The 25,792-nt window shown below is 41.6% G+C and overlaps 3 pseudogenes; 2 read left to right on the top strand and 1 right to left on the bottom strand.

The window, feature by feature from the left end:
* Nucleotides 1–7,040: 7,040 nt before the first annotated feature.
* Nucleotides 7,041–8,149, top strand: LOC147465829 (uncharacterized; annotated as a pseudogene).
* Nucleotides 8,150–8,517: 368 nt separating this feature from the next.
* LOC147465830 (uncharacterized) lies at nucleotides 8,518–9,650 on the top strand (annotated as a pseudogene).
* Nucleotides 9,651–18,268: 8,618 nt separating this feature from the next.
* Nucleotides 18,269–25,421, bottom strand: LOC147465831 (uncharacterized; annotated as a pseudogene).
* Between the last annotated feature and the right edge of the window lie 371 nt (nucleotides 25,422–25,792).

Here is a 25,792-nt window from a genome sequence, read left to right on the forward strand (position 1 = left end):
CATCGAACAAGTCGACAAAAAATCCTCTGTAATCGATCCTCAAAATCTCTTGCAGCGTGCCGAAGTAAGTGAGTTCCGCCACCACAAGATCTGTATCAGAGGAACGTCGTCGACTAGACTGTTCAAATTTTTCCATGATTCCACAATCTTGAGTAAAACGCTTTTTGTCGATTCGTTCCACCCTAAAATGTTGACCTTTACACCATGCTGCTGTGTATGACTTATACTACAACGAACAAGATTATGAGTGGCCGTTCAAACATTTATAAATAAAGTCACTTGCTAGTCGTACATTGCAAACTTACCTTGGTCGCGCAACCCCGAGAGTACTCCCACTCTTCCTCAGTCACTTCGTCACCGCATTGTTGTGCGCTTTTCAATTGGTTGTGCAACCATCTTAAGCTCATGAAGGTTGGTAGGCTCTCCAGAACCGTCGGATAGTGCATCAGTGGTCGTCTTCCCCGTCTCCACTCGATTTGTGTCCTTTGTCGCTCTTGCTTTGCATCCTCATATTGTGAAATCCACTTTTGCATCACTGGATTGTGAAGCATGCAAAATCGGTTGATTTTAGCCTCTAGATCTTCCGTCATCTTCTTCTCAACACCGAGATTGCACATGACAATCCCAGATATGCGCTCATCATCTATGGTTCGCCATAGCGTGTCCCGGGCTTTATCAAATCCGTCTACCCACTCTCCAATGTACACTAGGGACTCTGATACCAACCAACCTTCTGCCATGCTACCCTCCGGACGTGCCTTTTGACGCACATATCCCTTAAGCGTTTTCATGAAACGTTCTAAGAAGAACATCCATCTGGAATGAACTGTGCCAGCTATTTCCACCTCATCAACTATGTGAACAAGAAGATGCACCTGAATGGTTGGCATGGTAGTAGGAAAATGTTTCTCAAACATGCACACAAGCTCCGCAGCATTTAGTTTGGTGAATGGTATGGAGTCTACGTTGATCTCCTTTTGTGAGATCCATTGCACCAGCTTTGCAAGTTTGTAGATTGTGTTACGGATGTCGAGAGACAAACATCCCTCAATGGCAACCGGTAAAATAAACTGTAAAGTATGTGCAACAATGATATTAAAGTCCACATTTTATGCAATGATATTAAAGTCCACTATGAACGTACCTGGCACATTTTATGCCAATCGTGTGACTTCAAACCGGTAAGCTTTCCTTCTTTAGTAAAACACGTTCGGAGCGAGTGCATTACGCCAGTGGGGGTCCGCAAAGATCGAATGGTCTCTTTTACTTTGCGTTCTTGGGCTCCTGTGAAAATCCATGGTGCTTTAGGGAGTTTTATCGATCCATCAGACGCTGTTTGCGGCCAATATTGCTCCATACGATCCACATTTCTAAGGTCAACTCTGGCTCCCAAAGTATCTTTCTTGCCGGTTAGATGGTCCCATAGTAGATTACCCACATTCTTGAATATGTGCATTGGATCGAGCAAGTGATTGATCATGAGTCGGGGCCAGTATGGTAACTCGTACCATAGAGATAGTCTCTTCATCCCTGGAGGCAATCCGTCATCGCACATCTCCTTCTGCTCTAACCATGCTTGTGCAGACATCCTTGGTGGCTCTCTTCCCAAAAAGCCGTCGCATAACACATGATTCTCTGGAAGATACGCTTGATGACCTTCGTAGATTTGCTTCTTCAGTGAGGGCGCCCTACGTGCATTCAGTCTAGGTCCACATGTGACACATGCTCTGTATCCGCTTGTTTGAAGCCCTGCATGTATACACATGATAATAGATCAACTATGGGAAAAAACAAGATTTACAGTGTCTGAGTGAGGAGTGTCAATAGATCACCTGAGCATTCTGTTAGCCCGGGATAGTCATGCATGGTCCACATTAGAATGCCTCTGATCAAAGCATTCCGTCGTCCTGTGTGTCGGCTCATATCCACCACCTCTATGCCAATCCACAATTGTTGTAGCTCTTCCAATAGTGGACGAAGATACACATCCATATTTCCCACTTTATATCGCCCTGGCACAATCAAGCTTAGCCATAGGTGCCCCTTCTTCGTAGTCAACCACGGGGGAATGTTGTAGTTGACGATGACAACGGGCCATACACTGTAAGATGTTGATCTTTGACCAAATGGATTTACGCCATCCATAGCCAGGCCTAAGCGCAAATTTCGAGCTTCCCTGGCAAAATCTGACCATGTTCCATCTATATGTTTCCAGGCTGCACAATCTGCAGGAATACCATCCGAAGATTTATTCTCCTAATGCCATGATGCTAGGGGGGCCATGGACTTACATTCGAAGAAATGCTTGATGCGAGGAAGCAGAGGAAAATGTCGCAAAACCTTTTGTGGAATTTTTGTCCCGTGGAGATCTACTCGATATCTTTAGGAATCACATTTCGGACACTTCTCCATGTCTATGTATTCCCCTCTAAAAAGAATGCAGTCATTAGGACAAGCGTGGATAGAATTGTAATCCATCCCCAAGTTTCGCAAAATCTTTCTTGCTTCATCTCGGGAATCTGGCATCACATTGTCAGCTGGTAGTATGTGCTCTTTAAGCAATCTACACAACATAAAAATACGATACAGTCGTGTAAAAATCTATCAGATCATTATACATTTAGAGTTTTATTAAAGTAAACTAATTGTAATAGATCACCTGAAAAGCGCTATGACGCTAGTGTCACTCCATCCAAACTTTGCCTCCATGTTGAGAAGAACCAGGAGTGCTTTCAATCTAGACATACGTGCTCCATTATACAATGGCGTATCGGCTTCACTTTTCATATCATCATAGATAAGCCTTTCTGAATCCATGATCGTCTCGATCATTTCATCAATCTCGGGCTCAAACATTGCCTCGTTGGGAATGTGCTCTGCATGATCATCCCCCGAGCTGTCAGAGGCTACATCTTGTGGCCTCACATATGCTGCTTGACCAAAGCGCCTACGAACACGTCTATTGGGTTGCAAGATTGCTGCTTGTTGGCCAGCGTCAGAGTCCGATGAGTTATAATTGGCAACAACTCGATCTATAATAGATGGATCGAACTCGCCAAATTCGCGAACGTGCTGCAAAGAAACACGTCTTGTCCGTCGCACAGCATGCTTGCATTGATTACAAGGACATAAGACCCTCGTTGAGAGATAGGTGTTTCGGTTGGACGGTCCCACATCCTCGTCACTACTCATAATGAGGATAAAAATCTTATAACCTGGACAACAAATTTAATATTCTATTGGCATTCTTCGTCTTATCTCTCTCTCTCTCTCTCTCTCTTTACCTCACATTCTCTAGTCATGTCCAATCCCAGCACACCTCGGTCTAGAGGTGCACGGAGATCAGAACCACCGGGTTATAATCTCGTCTTTATTGGTCAATACCTATATTTGTGGGTACAAGAAATCTACAGACCCACGAGTACATGATACTGCATGTAGTGGACAAAACCCCTTTGCCTCTTCTCTAGCTGTAGCACTTCACAGCATCTTAACATCTTTTCACTGTTCGTCTAACTCTAAACCCTAAACCATAAGTAATTCTTGCGTGGACTCGATCTAACGTAAATAAGCGTAAATCTAAATAAACGTAAATCTAACTAAAAATAAACCTAAATCTAATTTAACGTAAGTCTACATCTAACCTAATCTTTAACGTCTTTTGGGATAGTTTCCTACGACATTAAAACTCTCTTCTTCTTGTGTGTGTGTGTGTGTGTGTGTGTGTGTGTGTGAACCTAAATAAACCTAAGTCTAATCTAATATAACATAAATCTAAATCTAACGTAAATTATGTTATATTAAAAACAAAGAACTAAACTAACAGGGATTATAAGAACCTTAAAACTGATTTAACACATAATTTTTCACATAACTCGGCAAGAGTTGGCATTCTCATCACTAAAGATGTGAGAGTTAACTTCCGGCGGTGACGCTGCCTCATCTCCATCCACATCTGACGACAGCAATTGGCCCTTTAGACTGTTCTTGCTCTTGTTACTAACTTTGAAGTTGCTGTTGAATAGGTTGTCTAGATGGTCATTGTGTCGGGGATGTAGTGACTCTTGCCGCCCTGAAGATCCACCTTCTTCCCTATCTTCTGAAGACATTTCACCAGTACTTTTGGATCGACGGAGCCCACCATGAGTGAAGGCAGCAATACCCTATATTCCATTGAGGGCTTTCTTCACCCGCTTCATGCAGGCATCGCAGTCTATGGAGACCTAAATCTAATCTAATATAACGTAAATCTAAATCTAGCGTAAATAAACGTAAATCTAATTAAAAATAAGCCTAAATATAATCTAATTTAACTTAAATAAACCTAAATCTAAGTTAACGTAAGTCTACATCTAACCTAATCTTTAACGTCTTTTAGGATAGTTTCCTACGACGTTATAACTCTCTTCTTCTTGTGTGTGTGCGCGTGTGTGGATGTGTGTGCCAATAAAAAGAGATAAATGGTATAACCTTTCTATCACCCATGCCAAGTATGATAGATTGATTATGCCATTTCCCTCTTGAATAATAGGTCTTGAGTTCAACTCCTCGTCGGCTAGATCTTTAGGTCTTTTAATTTTAATTAGTTTCCTACGATGTTAAATTAGTTTCTCTCTCAATGTGTGTGCGTTTTTTTGGATCGTATGCATGTTTTCTCTCTCTTTTTCTCTCTCAATGTGTGCGTTTTTTGTTTATGTATGTTCTCTCTCTCTTTTCCTCTCTCAATGCGTGCGTTTTTTGTTTATGCATGCTCTCTCTCTCTTTTCCTCTCTCAATGTGTGTGTGCATTCTTTGTTTATGTATGTGTGTGTGCGCGTTTTTGTTTATGTTTGTACTCTCTCTCTCTCTCTCTCTCTCTCTCTCTCTCTCTCAAAAACACTATGTGTGTGTGTGTATGTGTGTGTGTGAGAGAGAGAGAGAGGGAGAGAGAAAGAGGGGAAGGGAACATGAGAATGAGGAGAGGGAAGGAGCATACCTGGCTCTCCTTCCTCTCCTCGTGTGTGTGTGTGTGTGTGTGTGGAGAAGAGAGAGAGAGAGAGAGAGAGAGAGGGAGAGCGTTACCTGCTCCTTGCTTGAGGGCGACGCCGGGAATTTTTTTTTTGAGTGTCGCTTTGTGAGCGTCGCTAATATGAATAGCCTCTTGTAGTGTTTTCTTTCATGCAGTAAGATCAATAGATGGGTGTGGTGATTTAAAGAAGCACATGTTTTGGATCTTGTTGAAGGTTGAAATTACCTTTTGCTAGGCCATTTACTTGTTTTTAGAGATATTTTGTTGAATAAGGTTTGCTGGCATGAATGATGATAAAGATGATCATGTGCAATTTCCATTGCTTAATGAGACGGGAAATTCTGTTTCAGATAAGATTGATAAATGGCTTTGGTGATTTAAAGAAGCATGTTTTGGATCTTGTTGAAGCTTGAAATTATCTTTTGCTCCTAAGATGTTTAGGTTTCTTTTAGAGCTATTTTGTTGGTTTTTAATGGATGCCAATGTGAGAACCTTTTTAAGAAATAACATAATTTGGAAATACATTCATTAAAGTTTAACATGAGGGCTTGTTTGTCAAGACTCTTGATTGCAAGGTTCGGCATCCCTATAGATTGTGAGGTTTGGGAAGAGAGAGAGAGAGAGAGAGAGAGAGAGTGAGAGAGAGTGTTGGGTCTTTGCATGCATTGTACATGTGTATTAAACTAAACGAGGGACTTGAGAGTATCTCATAAGAATGTGATGTATGTAAACTTATGTGCTTGATAATGTTTGCTTGCAAGGCATACAGATTCCATCAAAGATGAGTCAAAGTATTTTGCTTCAATTCTTTGAAAGGGGACAAAAGACCTCAGCTTCAAATGAAAAATCTCATGCATCAAATAACAAAACTAAAAAGCAATCTATGAGAGAGTTTTTGAAAGATGGAAGACATTGTGGAGATAGAGGATACGCTCGAGGTTGGCGTGGAGAGTTTGAATGCCCATACTATAGAAGAGATTGAAGGTGTAAGGCAATCAAATGATGGCTCACACAATGGTGTCTCTACAACTACAAAAGTGATTGCACCAACAAAGGCTAAAAAGGTAACCGTGAGGAAGTTTCATCAAGAATGGGTAATTACATATCCCTTTGTTTTCAAGGTCATTCATAACGAGAAGGAGTTTATGAAATGTGCTAGATGTACAAAGTATAAAGTTAAGGGACCTTGGGGCAAAGGAAATGGTTGTAAAACAATCATGAAGAGTGCCATAAGAAAACATTGTAAGTCCAAGGAGCATGTTTGGGCTGCAACAAAGCACTATAGCAAAGGTGGAAAACGGATGAAGACTCATGCGAAGGAAGTAATTAGCAGAAATATTCACAGGGTCATTACCGTCATGAAACTTGCATATTTCAATGCAAAAGAGGACCTAGCTATCTGTAAGTATGAGGGATTGCGTGGTTTGGCCTATTCTTTGAATGTAGAAGAAATGCCCATTCAGCATGACTACTCCTCATATATTAATATGATGGCCGGAAAGGAGTTCATCTTTTGTATATCAAAGTATTTGGATGATTTGCAAAAGTAAAAGTTGTTGCAAAGCCCCTATTATGCATTGATGGTAGATGAGACTACGGACAGGTCTTTAGAGAAGCATCTCATCATTTATTTCTCTTTTTTGGCACCTAAATGTTCAGGCTGCTCCTTTGCTGAAATTACATTTGCAAAGCTACTCACAGTACCTGATGGGGGTGTGCCCAAACAAAGTTTGATGCAATCATGAAAATGATGAAAGAAGTTGGACTTAACAAGTAGCAATTGGTTGGAATAGCAACAGATCGAGATAGATCAATGCTTGGTTACCACGATGGATTGGCTGCAAAAATGAAAAGAGAGATGCCACATCTCATGAGTGTTCATTGTATTGCACATAGAGAGGCTCTTTCTGTACTTGATGTAGTTAAATGCTTTCCTTGTTTACCTTATATTGATAAACTTGCTAACAAAGTCTATTCATGGATTTATGGTTCTAGTGTATGGCACACTGGTTTCCAAAGTTTGTTGAAGGAGATGCACTTACAAGTCTTAGAAGTTTTAAACATTCATGAGGTTCGATGGCTCGCACGAGGTAATGTGATGGAGAGGTTAATAAAACTCATGCCTGCAATTCTCAGCATTTGGAAAGACAATGCGAAGAGTTGGTATGAGAAACTTCACGTTTATAAAGCCCTCTTTTGTATATACATGCTTGCAAATGTGCTCAGGGATCTTAATGTGTTGAATACTCATTTCCAGAAGGAGAATGTGAATATTCCTTCTATAAGTGCTAGAACAGAGCTAACTATTGCTTCTTTGAAACGAAAAATTTCTTCAGCAGGAGTTTGGAAAAGGCACTCACTTCTTGAAGAATTTCATGGATGCCACAAAGGACAGTGTTTTGTGTATGTTATTGATGATGGAAAGGAGATTTTGCATCAGCTCTTGTATGCTAAAATTCCAAGCAATGAGGCAAATGGGTTGCCATTGGATAAGGAAGGGGGTGATGTTCAAAGTTGCATGAACTTTGCAAAGAGGTTTGTCTTGAAAGTGATAGAATGTGTGAATGATCGATTTCTAGATGTTTATTCTTCAATGCAGCTAGACTTTCCAGCCCACATTACTATCCTCACAGAACAAAGATTGCAAAGGAGATAAAATCCAGAGAGAAAAAGTTCTTAGAATGGCTTGAGAAATTGCTTGAGAAGTTTGAAAGTCTGGTTGACATTGACAATTGCAAGGCAGAGTTGTTATCATTCACAGATACATTGTATTATGGTTGTGAGGGGATGAATATGTCAGATGTATGGCGTGTTTTTTGTTCTAATAAGAACTGGATGCAAATGTATGTGAATCTGACAAAGTTCTGGCAGGTCATGTTGGTTCTTCCTATGTCATCTGTATCATGTGAAACAGGTTTCTCAAAACGCTGGTTCTTCCTGTGTCATATGTATCATGTTAAAGAGGTTTCTCAAAACAAAATCTCTTTCAAGATGCATGCTTGGGAGTGCTTGAATGTGGAAACTGTTGAAGCACTAATGTGTGTTTCATTGCTTGGACCTAGCATTGAGAATGTATAATGGCAAAAGGTTTATGATATCTGGAATCTTGCAAAACCAAGGAGGACATCGTCCAACTTATGAGTTTGTGATGATATGAGTTTATGACATCATCGGGGAAGACACGTTGTGAAATATGGGACTCTGTTCCCTACCCCCACTACCAAAACAAGCAAAGCTACAAGATCCCCAACCACTACGTCTCTCACGGCGCTCACTTCCCTGAGAGGACGAACGCCAGCGCTCGCTGCCAGAAGAACTGCATCAAGCAACTATGGATTGTTGGTCATGCTTGGATGAAGCAAGAGTTGAATGGAATGGCATGGGGCCTAGTGATGGAAGGAAAGTGGGGCCTAGCGACAGAACGAGAGTAGGTCAATAAGAAGGGAGCGTAGAAGGAGGTGTTGTCGGTGTGAGGCTTTTGAAGTAGGGAGTCCCTCCCTAGCTCCTCCATGGCGTACTCTAGTGAGAAAGACTGTAGACCACAAGTCTTAGAAGTTTTAAACATTCATGAGGTTCGATGGCTCGCACGAGGTAATGTGATGGAGAGGTTAATAAAACTCATGCCTGCAATTCTCAGCATTTGGAAAGACAATGCGAAGAGTTGGTATGAGAAACTTCACGTTTATAAAGCCCTCTTTTGTATATACATGCTTGCAAATGTGCTCAGGGATCTTAATGTGTTGAATACTCATTTCCAGAAGGAGAATGTGAATATTCCTTCTATAAGTGCTAGAACAGAGCTAACTATTGCTTCTTTGAAACGAAAAATTTCTTCAGCAGGAGTTTGGAAAAGGCACTCACTTCTTGAAGAATTTCATGGATGCCACAAAGGACAGTGTTTTGTGTATGTTATTGATGATGGAAAGGAGATTTTGCATCAGCTCTTGTATGCTAAAATTCCAAGCAATGAGGCAAATGGGTTGCCATTGGATAAGGAAGGGGGTGATGTTGAAAGTTGCATGAACTTTGCAAAGAGGTTTGTCTTGAAAGTGATAGAATGTGTGAATGATGGATTTCTAGATGTTTATTCTTCAATGCAGCTAGACTTTCCAGCCCACATTACTATCCTCGCAGAACAAAGATTGCAAAGGAGATAAAATCCAGAGAGAAAAAGTTCTTAGAATGGCTTGAGAAATTGCTTGAGAAGTTTGAAAGTCTGGTTGACATTGACAATTGCAAGGCAGAGTTGTTATCATTCACAGATACATTGTATTATGGTTGTGAGGGGATGAATATGTCAGATGTATGGCGTGTTTTTTGTTCTAATAAGAACTGGATGCAAATGTATGTGAATCTGACAAAGTTTTGGCAGGTCATGTTGGTTCTTCCTATGTCATCTGTATCATGTGAAACAAGTTTCTCAAAACGGTGGTTCTTCTTGTGTCATATGTATCATGTTAAAGAGGTTTCTCAAAACAAAATCTCTTTCAAGATGCATGCTTGGGAGTGCTTGAATGTGGAAACTGTTGAAGCACTAATGTGTGTTTCATTGCTTGGACCTAGCATTGAGAATGTATAATGGCAAAAGGTTTATGATATCTGGAATCTTGCAAAACCAAGGAGGACATCGTCCAACTTATGAGTTTGTGATGATATGAGTTTATGACATCATCGGGGAAGACACGCTGTGAAATATGGGACTCTGTTCCCTATCCCCACTACCAAAACAAGCAAAACTACAAGATCCCCAACCACTACGTCTCTCACGGCGCTCACTTCCCTGAGAGGACGAACGCCAGCGCTCGCTGCCAGAAGAATTGCATCAAGCAACTATGGATTGTTGGTCATGCTTGGATGAAGCAAGAGTTGAATGGAATGGCATGGGGCCTAGTGATGGAAGGGGAGTGGGGCCATGCGACAGAACGAGAGTAGGTCAATAAGAAGGGAGCGTAGAAGGAGGTGTTTTCGGTGTGAGGCTTTTGAAGTAGGGAGTCCCTCCCTAGCTCCTCCATGGCGTAGTCTAGTGAGAAAGACTGTAGACCGCAAGTTACTTCTCAGTGTAGCAGACAAACAGTGCCTTGTCGAATGGAGATACTTGTCCTGCAAAGAGAGTACGCACTGTAGGTCTGGATCTACCACTAGCCAAGGAACCTTGGTAGATGGGCCGACACCTCCGTAGGTGTAAGAGGGCCATGCCTCCTCAAGAGTCAAGTCCATTGGAGGCAAAGTCCATCATGGATGGTGGTCCATTTGGGACATGAATCAACCAAAGGAATAATGATTGAGTCACTCCCTTATAGGTGGTCTCTCATCACAGTAGGAAAATATTAGAACATCTTACACACATATATACTCTTAGACCTATGTAGTGGCTAGTAATGCATACCTTTAAGTAGTACATATCTCTATCTAATATATAGAGAGGGTAGAGATAGATAGAGATTAAAGCTTCAATCACTACTTCTCTTAGCCTTCAAAAAAATACTCCCAAGTAATTACTACACCTGTGGTTAAGAATATTGTTTATTGCAAAGAGTAGTGGAGTGGGTTTAACAGTGTTAAGTTGGTACCGGTTCATATCGAGCTTGCCAATAGCTCAATAATGATTAAGTCATAGGGAAGTTTAAAAAGACTCCATTATTAAGACCATAGTTCCCAAATCCCAACTAGACTTACCCTATTGCAATGAACAACTCCAACCTTTCAGTGATTAGATGGGTGCATCTCTTCTTAGACACTGTCTACACTCTCTTTAGAGAGGTAGAGAGGGGTAGGAGGAGGACAATAAAGTAGAGAGAGATCAATAGGATATTTCTCTACTCCTATTGCTCTCTCTCTCTCTCTACTCTTGTTGTCATGATGAAGAGAGAGGGTAGAGACTATGGAGATAGGACAGAGAAAGCAATAGAAGATTTATCTACTATTACTCTCTATCTCTCTCTATTATTAACCTCTATCTCTCTTTATTATCACTATCTATGTCTCTCTACTATTACTCTCTTTATTTTTTCTCTCCACTTTCTCCCTCCCTCTCTCTTTCTCTCTCTCTCTCTCTCCATCTCTTTCTATTTATTTCTCTCTATCTTTCTCTCTCTCCCTCCCTCTCCCTCTCATTCTCTCCATCTCTATTCTCTCCCTCTTTGTCTCTCCTTTCTCTTTATCTCTATCTCTCCCTCTCTTTCTCTTTCTCTATCCCTCTCTACTCTCTTTATCTATCTCCATCCTCCTCGCTCTCTTTCCATATCTTTCTCTCCCTCTCTACTCTCGTTCTCTTTGTTTGTCTCTCTAAATCTTTTTTTCTATCCCTCTCTATCTCTACTCTCTCTTTGTCTCCCTCTCTCTCTCTCTCTCTCTCTCTCTCTCTCTCTCTCTCTCTCTCTCTCTCTCTCTCTCATGGCCTTGTATGTGTGTGTGTGGGTGTGTGTCCCTTTCTCTCTTTTTTCCTCTATTTCTCTCCCTCCGTATCTGTCATAAAATCTAATATCTAACCAACCCAAATGATTTTCTCATATTAAAGTGATCATTTAATGTGGGAGAATAAACCAGAACAAGGGTTATAATATAGACATGTGCTTATGGATCTATCTCAATACGGGGCCAAAGTTAAAGGGGTCCAAACTGGAGATGGTCTACCAAAGAGTAGTTCTAGCTAATGGAACTTAAAGACCTTAGTGCTAGCTTCATTAAAGACCTCCAAAGGGTAGTGTTGAAAGTCCTTAGACCTTAGGCAAGCTAGGGTGGTGCTTGAGGTGGAACCTCGCCCAAGCTTGAGGTGCTTGTTGTGCTTGGTGACTTAGGTGCTTGAGGTGCTTGTTGTACTTGTTGACTAAGGTGCTTGAGGTGCTTGTCGTGTGTCATAAAAACTAATATCTAATTATCCCAAACGATTTTCTCATGTTAAACTAATCATTTAATAATATGGGGAAATACCAGGGGAGTAAAAGCTAGAATGTTGGTAAGGCTACCAGACCGGTCTCAGCAGGGATCCAAAGGAGGAAAATAGGGATCCAAAGGGGGATAGTTCAATGGACAAATGTGAAAAATTTGTATGGTTATGGGAAGAATAAAAAGTCTTTCCACATCCCTAGGAAGGAGGGGGAGAGCCCTAATGGTAGGGGATGAGAGAAACACACACACACACACACACACACACACACACACACACACACACACACTCCCAAGCTCTCCCTTAAGGGAGAATGGATTAGTTGCAAGATCCTAGCCCAATTGCCCCCAATCTCCCCTCAAATCCTATTGGATGGTCAAAAAGGTGGATCAATGAGAATTAGGCTAGAGTAAAATTAGTCTAATAAATTTAAAATGCTTGACAAAAGGACCAATAGAAATTAAGCTCCCTAGAAGACTATTGGATAGTCTACCAAAGGGTTCAATGAGCATCCAACAACCCAATGGCTTGCTGATTCCTATTGGCTAGAAGACTAAAAGGTACAATGAGAGTTTTAATAAATTATTTAATTACCTGAAGCTCTCACAAAAGGGGAAAGGGGGACACATGTCACAAGGCTATCAATTATGCATCTAATTTGTGATTGGGTAAGCTTTACAAGAGCCAATGGGAAGCCAACAAGAGCAAAAAGCAAGAGGGGTCGACCAAGTAGAGAGAGAGAGAGAGAGAGTGGTCATTTTAGTCTAACTCACTTTGCTACACACACACACACACACACACACACACACACACACACACACACACACACACACACACACACACACACACACACACACACACACACACACACACACACACACACACACACACACACGTGACACACACACAACTTATGTGTTGAGCAAGAACTCCATCTCGTTCTCCAAGCACTGAGAAGTAGAGGCCTACACCATCAACTCTTGGCAATGGAATGCAAATCCAACCAAGAGCCAAGCTTCAATGGCATGCTCATCCCCTCTACCATGCTAATTACTAAGATAAGCTATCTATTAGAGTAATTATGTGAGGAGAATACTTATTTCTCATAAGATACATCTTCTTCCTCTCAATCTTTCCTCATTCCCTGCTAGCTCTCACCATTTTTGAAGGTGTGTGAGGTCTTGGGACTGAGGCTAGGGACACTAGGTGTGTTTCTCAAGCATAATTTGGTGCATGAAGCTTCCATCTTCATTGCACCAACAAGTTTTGTCAAGAAACACAAAGATTGTAATGTACAAAAGTCTCCTTTGATGGGAGAAGCTATAATACAAAGCCTTTTTGGAGGGGGGACCGAATTCATGTAAATCCAGTCCTCAACTAATGTCCATTGTTCTATTTCTCTCTCTTTTCAAGTATTGTCTATGCTAAACTAGCTACGTGTAAATTGCTATGTTGCTTTCTCAAATTAAGTACTCTCTCTATGCTTATTAGGAACTTGTTCTTAATAAAATGCTCACTATGTTATCAATTTCCGCTACACACAAGTTACTAGTGCATTAAATGTTACATCATGCTTGCTGACTAAGGTGCATGATGACTAAGGTGCTTCATGGCTAAGGTGCTAGAGGGGATTAAGGTGTTCCAAAAAGTCAAAGAAAGTCTTACAAAGGAGGGGGTAAGCCATGAGAGTAGGGGATGGGCTTGAGTATCCACTCCCTCATCCTAAGGGCACTCCTTGCTCAAAGAGCTGGCGAAAGGGACATATGTCAAGCCCCCAGCTAGGTTGCCCTCATGGTATGCCTAAATCCTATTGGCTTGCCTCTAAGGGGGTTCAATGATAATTTAGCTAATTAAATTGAGTGTTTAAGCATTTATCAAGTCATGTCTCTCAAAGGGGAAAGGAGGACACTTGTCCAAGGACTACCCCTATTTCTAGTTATGACCCGGCTTGTAATTGGCTAGGCTTGAGAGAGCTAATGAGCTTCTAGAAAGGCCAAAAATAGGGGGTGGGTTGACCCAAGAAACTTGAAAGCTAGCTTGAGGGGTATACTCTCTCTCTCTTCTCTCTCTCTCTCTCTCTCTCTCTCTCTCTCACACACACACACACACACACACACACACACACACACACACACACACACACACACACACACACACACACACACACACACACACACACACACACACACACACACACTCATTGTGTCAGAGCGAAGTGCAAGAACTCCATCTCCTTCTCCAAGCTTGTTGAGAAGTTGGGAGCCTACACCAACACTCTTGGCTATGGAATGCAAATCCAACCAAGATCCAAGATTCAATGCTTAAGCTTTCCATCTTTTTCATCTTCATTGCTATGCTATTATGCTATGCTAAGCAAGAAGAGTGATGATAAGTGAGAAACTATTTATTTCTCATATGGATGTTTCTTCTTCCTCTTCCCTACCCTCATTCTCCGCTAGCTCTCTCCACCTTCAAAGGTGTTTGAGGCCTTGAGACTGAGGTCGTGGATGGTTAACATTAAAAAAAAAATTATGTTATGCTCGTGATGCATGAAGCTTTCCATCTTCATTGCATCACTTGGGTCACAAGGAACACAAAGATTGTATTGTATCAAATCTCTCTTGATGGGAAAATCTATATTACAAAAGCCTATTTAAAGGGGGACCGGATCCACATAAATTGGGTCCTCAACTATTGTTAAGTTCTATTAACTCTCTCTCTTGCAAAATTATTGTTCATGCCAAGTTAATTTAATTCAGTTGCTACCGCTAATAAAGTTCACCCTCTATGTTATCAAAGTAGTCTCACAACTCTAATTCTCTTATTTATGCTATTCTAAAATTCATAAGCCATTTCCATTACATTGGTATCAGAGCTATTGGTTTCTCTTTTCTTGCTTAATAAAGAGATGTTCTTATGTTTTTCATGAAAGGTTTGACGTGTTTATTGCAATAGGGTAAGTGGGACATGGATCTATTATCTTGGTTGAGAAGGACTTAGTTCAAGGTACATCGTTGGGAACTATAGTCTTAATAATGGAGCCTCTCGGGGCTTGCCTTTGGCTTAACCATTATTGAGCTACGAGCAAGCTCAAAAGAAACCATAATCAACAGAGAAACGTTAGACCCTCTCCACTAGTCTTTGCAATCAACAATGTCTAAACCATGGGTGGGTGGGTGGGCTACTTGAGAACTGATTTTCAAAGGTAAAGAAGATTAGAGACTAAGGTTTTTGAGGGTACCAAAGAACAAAGTAATCTATACATAAGTTTAATTAGCATGGCTCAAAATAACCAAGAGAGTAGAATGAACATTGATAACCTTGATGCTAATGATGATGCTGCCATGTTTGTCAATTAACTTGTTACTAGGTTGCATCAAGGTTTGGTCAACCCTGCTTTGCAAGCCAAAGTTACTCAAAAACTTCGTGCTTATGTGATTTCCCTTCCTCTCCAAGGGGAGAGAGAGCTTAGGAGGCCTCTTGATGTGACCCCCAAAAGAATACTCTATCCCATAAGAGAGCAGGAATCCAAAGAACAGAAAATAAGTGAATCACTAAGTTCCTCTACAGATGTGGCTCCACAAAGACAGCGGTCTAAAGGATTGCCAAATCCTCCCAAGAGGAAACGGTCATTCGATAGTCCTTCTCCTCATCACTTCGAAAGGGAATACACGAAATAAACAAAGAAAAAGGTAAGAAAGAGGTAACAAGGAACACAAAAATTGTATTGTACGAAGTCTCTCTTTATGGGAGAATCTATAATGCATCATTTTTGTCTTTGCTTTCCATGGGCTTGGAATTCCTTTTAGCCCCTTGTTATAAATTGATGCACAAAGCAACCATAGTGTGGTGGATTACTTAAGTGGTAGAACCAGGCTGTTGCAAGTTGACATACGTGGCCATCTCTTTAGGTAATCCTGCACAAAATTGTTTCTTTTGCTTGGCACAGTCTATCTTTTGAAAGACAGTAGCCTTGAGATGTAAATCCCAAAACTTGTCCACATATTTGTGGATAGACTCATCGGAGAGCAGCTTCAAACTATGCCATTCAGTAAGCACGTTGTACTTTGCATTGCTTGCAAGGAATTTATTTATGATGGAGACTCATAGAGTTTTCCATTTCTTTGGGGCTTCTTCATTGCCACAAAGGCTAGCCCACCATTGACAAGTAGATTTTTGGAAGTGCATAATTACATGAAGTAGCTTGGAGGAATTTGAGAAGCCCTCATCTCCAAAGGCCACATCAAATTGCTGGATGAAGGCCAATACTTTGCCGATAGCTCCAAAGGTTCCATCATAGGTAAGAAAAGAGATACTCTTTCCTCCCCTCTTTGAACTTCTTAAGCTTTTGGGACCTTCTCCATGCAAGGTAGGATTTGCGATGTTCTCTCCTCTTGTTCTCTAGGAGAATAGCTATTGTTTTTGTTGGAAGAGAAGGAAGGTGAAGAAGAAGGAGAAGAGGGTGACCTCTTTCTTGCCTTTTTCTTCTTTTGTTTCCTCTCTTCCGTTTTGGAGTGACGAGGAGAAGGACTATCGGTTGACCATTTTCTCTTGGGAGGAGTTGACAATCATTTAGACTACCCTCTTTGTGGAGCCAAATCTTTAGAGGAACTTAGTGACTCACTTATTTCTCATTCTTTGGAGTCCTCCTCTCTTATGGAGAGATTCTTCTTGTGGGAGTCTTATCAAGAGGCCTCCTAAGCTCTCTCTCCTCTTTGAGAGGAAAGGAAATCCCATAAGCACAAAGTTTTTGAGTCACATCGGCTTGCAAAGCAGGGTTTCCCGTAGCTTGTTGCAATCTTGTAACAAGATAATTAACAAACATGGGGGCATCATCATTAGCACCTTCATGTGCAAAATCAAAGTAATCAATATTCATTCTACTCTCCTAATGATTATTGTCAACCATGCTAATTAAACTTATGTATAAATTACTTTGTGCTTTGGTACCCTCAAAAACCTTAGTTGCTAGTCTTCTTTACCTTTGATAATTAGTCCTCAAGCAGCCACGTGACCCGTGGTTTAGAAATTGTTGATTGCAAAGACTAGTGGAGAGGATCTACCATTTCTCAGTTGATTATGGTTCCGGTTGAGCTTGCTAGTAGTTCAATAATAGTAAAGATAAAGACAAGCCCCAAGAGACTCCATTATTAAGACTATAGTTCCCAACCGTGTACCTCAAACTAAGTCCCTTTCAACCAAGATAATAGATCCATGTCCCACTTACCCTATTGCAATGAATAGGTCCAACTTTTCATGGACAACTTAAGGACCTCTCTTCTTAAGCAAGAAAAGATAAATCAATATCGCGGATACCAATGTAATGGAAATGGCCTATGAATTTTGAGAATAGCGGGACTAAGAGAATTAGAGTGAGCATTTTCATGAGACTACTTTGAGAACATAGAGGGTGAACTTAATTAGTGGTAGTAAGATAACCATTATATTTCATCAACTTGGCATGAACAATACTTTTGCAAGAGAGAGAGTTAGAGAACTTGTTGAGGACCGGATTTATCTGGAGCCGGTCTTCCCTCCAATAAGCTAATCCATTATGCTCCAAAATGCTTACTAGCATATAAATATTGGTAGTTAGCATATCCAACATGCTTAATAGCATATCAAGTATTCTAAATATCATATCCATATGCTAATTAGCATTCCAACTATCAATCCAATATGCTAACTAGCATACTGGATATGCTAGTTAGCATTCAATGTGCTAACTCCGGTATGCTAATAAGCATACCCAATATGCCATACTAGATATGCTAATCAAGTAGGCCTACTAGCATATCTAGTATGCTAACTAGTATACTAGATATGCCAATTAGCATATCCAATATGCTAATTGTCATATTGTATATGCTAACTAGCATATATAGTCTGATAACAAGCATACTTGGCATGCTAATTAGCATATTCATTATGCTAAGTAGCACACCATTTATTACCAATATAATCAAGCTTGTAGACTATATGTCATGTATGATAGCTAGCAAGCATACATTCAAGTATGGTTTCTTACCAATCTCTGGTGTGATTGGATGTTGTTGTGTTTCAAGGTTGCACAACCATGCGGTAGGTATTCTTCTTTTGCAGGAGGGAGCAACACAGATGGTCCAAAGGGAGCATGTAGTAGCAAAGCAGATAAGGTGATAGTTATGCTCACAAGGGAGCTTGACCATTGCAAGGAATTGTTGGACCTCAATGGGTAGACCACAACCAGTACATATGTTTGTTCCGATGCTGTCTTGCACCTCTCTATCCTTCATAAAACTAGTAAGGCCTAGATTAGTTAGGGCAGTCTCGAGAAGCAAGCCTTGCAACTTGGACTGCATGTGCATCAAAAGTTCAAGTTGGCTTTCAAAGTTCTACACCTTGGATTTTGCAATGTCCACCTCAACCTACAAAACCAAGACAAAAAGAGCATGGTAAGTACATGAGTTAGCTGAGCACATGTACCAAACATAAAGTGCAGAGATGAAACTTACGGACACTTACCAGTTTATAGGTTATGTCTATGTCACTATCTATGACTAGGAGGAAACCCCATAGCCTCTATGGTGTCTTTGGTTGTCTCTATTCTGATTTCAAGATCCATCTTTCACTGGGCATCCACATCATTGCTTTTCAATAGAGCCTGCAATTCCATCTCCAATGCTTGCAACCTCTGTCTCATGGCCATGACAATAGGATTGATCTTTGCTTTTTTTGCATTCAAAGCCCTAGAAAGTTTCAAGGCCTCTTGCACATTTTTTAGATTCTGTTTATCATACTATAGCTTTGTTTTCATATGAAGGACAACTACCTTCATGCATTGTCATTCCTCCAACCCACAAAATGAAGAAGCTTCCATCTCCTGTTGACTATCTTGATGAGGAAGAATTGTGGCCTTGGTAGATTTGGAAGTACTCTTTCCTGCCAATGCCATGTTTGTAAAGAATGAGGATGCAAGAGAGCTACACAAGACAAGAACAAAGCACACAGAGATGGAAAGCTTCTTCTTCTTCTTCACAGAAAAGAGAGTACAAAATGACTAAGTGCTAAAGCTGAAAAGTAGCACATATGTACATGCGGTCACTAAGTGTGAACTCGCTAGAAGCGTACTAGGCTGACACTATAAGTGTAGTCCAACTGTAGAATCACTGGCAGAGATCCTCCGTGTCGGTCACCTAAGGCGCCAGTGAGTAAATGCCGTAAGCGGCCAAGACCCGTAGTGGATTCCATCTCAAGGTGTAGAGCTCGACATCTCAACACTCCCCCTCGAGCTCTGCATGTCGCAGAGTCCAAGCATAGTCCGGAAACGTCAAAGCTTCTCAGCTCCGAGGGCCTTGGTAAAGATATCGGCTATCTGCTCCTCTGTACTGACATAGACCAAGTCGATGTCGCCCGCCAACACTCGCTCTCGAACGTAGTGGTAATGGACCTCTATGTGTTTGGTCCTGGCATGGAACACTGGGTTCCTAGCCAACTGCATGCTGCTGAGGTTGTCACAATGGATGAAAATCTGCTGGTCCACTTGCACTCCCAAGTCCTCAAGTAATGTGCGTAGCCAAGCTACCTCGCACGCCGCAACTGCTGCACCTCTGTACTCGGCCTCTTAGCTCGATAAAGAAATCGTAGGCTGCTTTTTGTTGCTCCAAGTAACAGCAACACTCCCAAAAGAGAACATGAAGCCACTCGTAGATCTCCTATCAACAATGCTACCTGCCCAATTTGCATCTGTATACCCATACAATGCTAATGGTGCATCTGCTGCATAGAATAATGCGTAGTCAAGAGTACCTTGCACATACCTAAGTGTGCGTCGTACTCCATCCAAATGTGGCTTCCTCGGAAGCTGCATGAACTGACTCTCCAAGCCTACTGTGTAGCTCAAGTCTGGCCTCGTGATAGTCAAGTAGATTAGACTACCCACAATCTTCCTGTACATGTTGACATCCTCAACAACATCACCCTTCTCTACACTCAGCTTTGCATTCACATCCAAGGGAATAGAAATTGGCTTACAATCAGCCATAACATACTTTGAAAACATGTCCAAAGCATACTGTCTCTGTGATAGCCATACACCCTCTGGAGTCCTGATCACCTCAATGCCAAGAAAGTAGCGCAACTCGCCTAAATCTTTCATTTCAAACTCCTGTTTGAGAAGACCCTTGACATGGTCAATCTCCATAGCATTGTCACCAACAATAATAAGGTCATCTACATATATGGTAATGACCACAATCCCCACATCACTCTCACGTACATAGAGTGAATGATCAGCATGAGCTCTCCTAAAACCAATACTGACAAGATACTTGACAATCCTGTCATACCATGCTCTAGAGCCCTGCTTCAAACCATACAAAGCTTTGAGAAGTCTGCATACATAATCTGGGTAACCTGGATCGACATAACCAGGTGGATGATCCATATACACTTCCTCTTGCAACTCACCATTCAAGAAGGCATTCTTTACATCCATTTGATGCATAATCCATCCTCTAGATGCAGCCACTGCTATGACAGCTCTCACAGTCGTCATCTTTGCTACTGGAGCAAAGGTCTCCTCATAGTCTATGCCATACATCTGTGCATAACCCTTTGCGACCAGCCTTGCCTTGTGACGCTCAATGTTACCATCAGCCTTATGCTTGGTTTTATACACCCATTTACAGCCAAGAAATTTCTTGCCACTTGGCAATGGCACCAACTCCCATGTGTCGTTTGCTTCTAATGCAGCCATCTCTTCATTCATTGCATCATCCCAATGCACATTTCCAACTGCATCCTCAAAACATGTGGGCTCCACATCCTGTATCACCTTAGCCATGTAGGCTTGGTGATGCGCTAGATACCCATCATAAGTCAATTTCTGAACTGGATTTCTGACTCTATTAGATCTGCGCGGTCCTGGGTCACTCCTTTGCTCTCTAGCATCTTCTTGTACTTTCCTTACACCAGGTGTCCTGACAGCCGGAATTCCAAATTCCTCATCAAGACTTTGTTCAGAACCATCTGAATCCATGTCTACATGTGAAAAACCTGATGATGCATCAGCCATAAAGGGAGGTTCATCAACCTTTTCCTTTCCTTTTCGTGATACATTCCCTGTACCTGTTGGTGGAGTAACCTGCCTACGTAGTCTACCATTCCATGGTTTCTCAACAGAGCCACGAGAAGAGGACTCTTGTGGTCCACTCAAAACCTGTGACTGTGGCGTCACATTTTGTACAACCACATCATCTTTTACATCAGCCCCAATAGTGCCATGTGCATTACTGTACCAACTGCTCATCTCATCAAAGACTACATCTCTGCTCACTCGTAATTCTCGTGTAGTAGGATTGTATCACCTGTACCCCTTTTGTTCAAGGGAATATCCCACAAGAATACATTTCTCTGCTTTAGGATTCAATTTCCTACGCAACTCATCTGGTACATGCACGTAAGCTATGCAGCCAAACACTTTCAAGTGTGCCAAATCAGGCTTTGTACCTGTAAACTTTTCCTCAGGTGTTACATCATGCACCACAGTTGTAGGTGTCCTGTTCATAATGTACACAATTGTATTTACGACTTCAGCCCAGAAATGATGAGGCATGTTCTTCTCATTCATCAATGCACGTGCAACCTCTGCAATGTGCCTGTTTTTCCTTTCTACGACCCCATTCTGTTGTGGAGTATATCTGCATGTAAACTGCCTGCGTATACCATGCATTCGCAGAAAATCTGAAAAATCATTGGAGAAGTACTCTCCCCCTCCATCTGACCTCAATGTCTTGATTTGCATATCTGTCTCCTTCTCAATCATGACTTTGAAGCCTTGAAAGTGACCAAACACTTCACTTTTGTTACGCATGAAGTAGACCCATACTTTCCTTGTATGGTCATCAATGAAAGAGACATAATACCTGCAACCATGTATACTTGCAGTGTTGGTTGGACCCCAAACATCTGTGTGCACCACCTCAAGTGGCTTTTTACATACATTGCACTCATGTGGAAATGAGCCCTTTGACTGTTTTCCAAACTGGCATGCTGCACACACTTTATGCATACCATCCACCTTGAATTTGGGCAAACCTTTTACAATCTGTTTTGATTGCATGCTGCGCAATCTCTGCTCATTGACATGGCCAATGCGTTTGTGCCAAATGTCAACATCAGCCACAACACCTGTGCCCTGTGCAAATAATGCAGCTTTTACCTCAGGCATGTCTACATTCAGCGTAAACATTCTGCCCACACATTTTCCCTCTGTGTTCAGCTTACAGCCATTCTGGAAATCTTCTACATAACATCCATTTGGATTGAAGCAAACCTGCAAACCCTGCTCAACCATTTGTCCAACAGAAACAAGATTCTTTGTAATGTTTGGGACATGAAGTACATCTGCTAAGTACTTTGATTTCCCACTCTTCGTATTTAGAGGTATGTCCCCTACATGAGCAATGGGGTGAGTTGTGTCATCTCATGTCTGTACATAGCCTGACACATCTGGTTTGCGCATATCTCTAAACCACTCTCCACGAGACGTCATGTGATTAGAGGCACCTGAATCCACATACCAAACATCATCTTGGGTGGAATTTTTTGCAGTCATTGTATTCATTACATGTTGCATAACAAACATGCGCTCGTTTTTGTTGTCATCTGCATCTCTGCTAGTAGATGCATAGTTGCCCTGTTCTCTCTTTCCACTTGCTTTTACCTTTGGACAGTCACGTGACATGTGACCTCTTTCACCACAAGTCCAATATTCTCTGCTATCTGGAGTATGTTGCTGCCTGCTTGATCCTGCACCACGACCTCTTTGACTCCCCCTGCCACCTGTATTGTTTTGATTTGATTGACCTTCCAGAAATTGGCCCCTGCAACCCCTTGGGCCTCGACCACGACCTCTACCTCTACCTCTGTTGGAGTTAGAATAGAAGGCCTGTTCAGAATTATTTCTGCTATGAGAAGAAGATGTGTCAAGGTTCTTCTCCTCAAGAATAAGCATAGAAATCAAATCTTGGAACACGGGGATGTCGTCTCTTGTATTCATGGAAGACCTAAAATGTACATACTCATCTCCTAGACCATCCAAGCATGCATGGACAATGTCATCGTCTTCCACTGAGACTTTAATAGATCCAAGAGCCTCAATGATACTCTTGATCTTCAAGGCATAATCATTGATGGAGAGGTTGTTCCTCTTAACCTGATTTAGCTCCGACTTTAGTTGAAGCTTCCTGGCCTTGGTGTTCACCTCGAACACTCTGCCTAAGTTTTTCCATGCAATGGCGGGGGTTTCAGCATCCTGTAGATAGCCCATCATGCCATCTGTGATGCTCATAGAAAGCCAATACATCACTTTGCTCTGGCCTTGTTGCCAGTCCCTCAAAGCTTTCCTTTGTTCTGCTGTAGCATTTGCCTCGGGAATCTCTAGTTCCTTTTCATTGTCTCCTTCTACATAGTCCCAATAACCTTTTTCTTTTAGGAAATTTGTTATTCTGAACTTCCATGCAGGGTAGTTATTTTTCTCAAGCTTCTCAGTAACAATCTGACTGAAACCGTCAGACATCTTGAAGCACTAAGACAAAATAGCTGCAATCTGCAAAAACTTGCAAATCTGCTGAACGTGCTATTGTGGTACCTGTAACGCTTTCTACACTCAACGAGTGTCCACAATCAAGCGTACATACAACCACTGTACTTGTACAGTAAATCTCTGTATACTGCACTTTGGAGACCTGTTCAGAAACTTGGACGAAAAACCCCTAAAAAAATTTTCGCTGCGCGAGGCGCCTTTGGCATCTGGTCATGGATTGCGAACGAAGGGATTGTGATGCTCTTGCTCTCTTAGCCTCTCTTGCCTGCACCAGGCTCTGATACCATGTAAAGAATGAGGATGCAAGAGAGCTACACAAGACAAGCACAAAGCACACAGAGATGGAAAGCTTCTTCTTCTTCTTCACAGAAAAGAGAGTACAAAATGACTAAGTGCTAAAGCTGAAAAGTAGCACATATGTACATGCACTCACTAAGTGTGAACTCGCTAGAAGCATACTAGGCTAGCACTATAAGTAGTCTAGCTGTAGAATCACTGGCAGAGATCCTCCGTGTCGGTCACCTAACGCGCCAGTGAGTAAATGCCATAAGCGGCCAAGACCCGTAGTGGATGCCAGCTCAAGGTGTAGAGCTCGACATCTCAACAATGTTCTCCTCGCTAATGTCAGTAAACTCATCCTCAAATTTTGAAGCGGGAAGCTGAAGATTGCGTATTCTCCACTTGTAAACGTGGGGCTCATAGTATCCCTTCTCTCGAATATTCTATAAGTACTGCACTGCAAACTCAAACCAATTGAACCTAATGGCTGTCCTGCTTGCAATCACGGTAGGACTGAATTCTTTCACAAAACCCTTTTCAAATGCAGAGGAAAGTTCCATGTTTGTTGGGGCCTTCCGATATACATTGTAATGCAGTTTCATCATTAACTCATACATTTTGGTGGGGATGGTACTACATTTGATGCAGTATTGGATGGGATCCTTTGTTTTTTTGAACACATTGAACCATTCGGGATCAGTGACCTACTCCCACCTAACCATTTTGGGATCTAAACCCTCCATGAAAAGGCCATAAGTAGCATTGAACTCTTCCAAATTTGTACATATCTGTCTTGCATGGGGATCGTGACCTTTAAAGCTTTCCATCATCCTGCACACATCAAAGGGAAATGTGCTCAACTGTATTGCTCAAAGGTACATGGAAATGTATACTGCTCAAATGTATTGCATGGAAATGTGCTCCACTGTAATGCATGGAAATGTGATCAACTATATTGCATGAATCTTCTTGTGGTAGAAGTGAAAAGAGACAAAACCCGCACGAGAGAGAGAGAGAGAGAGAGAGAGAGAGAGAGAGAGAGAGAGAGAGAGAGAGAGAGAGAGAGAGAGAGAGAGAGAGAGAGAGAGAGAGAGTATCATGCTTCTCTACCTTGACTGCCTTCCTGAAATGGGACATTGGGGAACCTTGAGATAAAGATATCTTTGCCCTTTTGAAGAGAGATGGAGAAGTAGAAGGGGTTTTGTGTTTTTTCTGCGTATAGTATGGGTAGTCGGCTCTTTGAAGCTCTTTTCTTTGATCTCCAAACTCCCTTCTTGCTTAGCATCTACTACTGGCTTTTGAGGAGAACGCAAATGCCGTCCATGCACTGCCTTGCTTGTAGGCTCCATGCTGCTCCGACCCTTTTGCTTCATCACTTCGCCATTCTCTCCTCTATAACGCCCTTGGGTGCCAACAAGAAGCTTCAAAGACTAAATTCGATAGGCCACCACTTTTGATTATTCTATTGTACTTTTTGCTTCTGGAGTTTAAATATGATTACTAATATAGTGACTTACATGCCTAAACTTATGATAGCTAGGTATGCTTGTTCACACATGTGAACTTATATAAAAAACATAGCACGTTGACATGCTTCTACCCTAATGTTTCGGCCAAAAATCCTAAAGTAATAGCGTGGACCTACCCACCTCAACCAACATGTTCTACAAAGAACAAGATGCACTATAAAATCAAGAAAAACAACTCAAACAGGAGAAAGAAAAACCATAAAAGGTAGAAGAAAAGACCTTCCAAGCAAGAAATGTGGCAAGTTTGGGTACCAAAGTTAGACTCTAGTCAAGTTACCCAAGAAAATTAGGTGAAACAGTAGATGATTCCAGTCAAGCTACTCAAAGCACAAGGATTTACAAAGGTAACACTAAAATATGGTTTCCAAAATTTGTAGCTAAACTTGGAACAACCTAGAGAAATCAGGGATCACAATATCCAAAGGCAAGCAATGACAACCAAACGCCAACAAAATCCAATTGCAACCATGGATGCTCCAATCTACAGATGGATAGATCATCAT

The sequence above is a fragment of the Adiantum capillus-veneris genome, chromosome 1 (genome assembly GCF_014529385.1).
Source record: "Adiantum capillus-veneris isolate H3 chromosome 1, ASM1452938v2, whole genome shotgun sequence".
NCBI classification, from domain to species: domain Eukaryota; kingdom Viridiplantae; phylum Streptophyta; class Polypodiopsida; order Polypodiales; family Pteridaceae; genus Adiantum; species Adiantum capillus-veneris.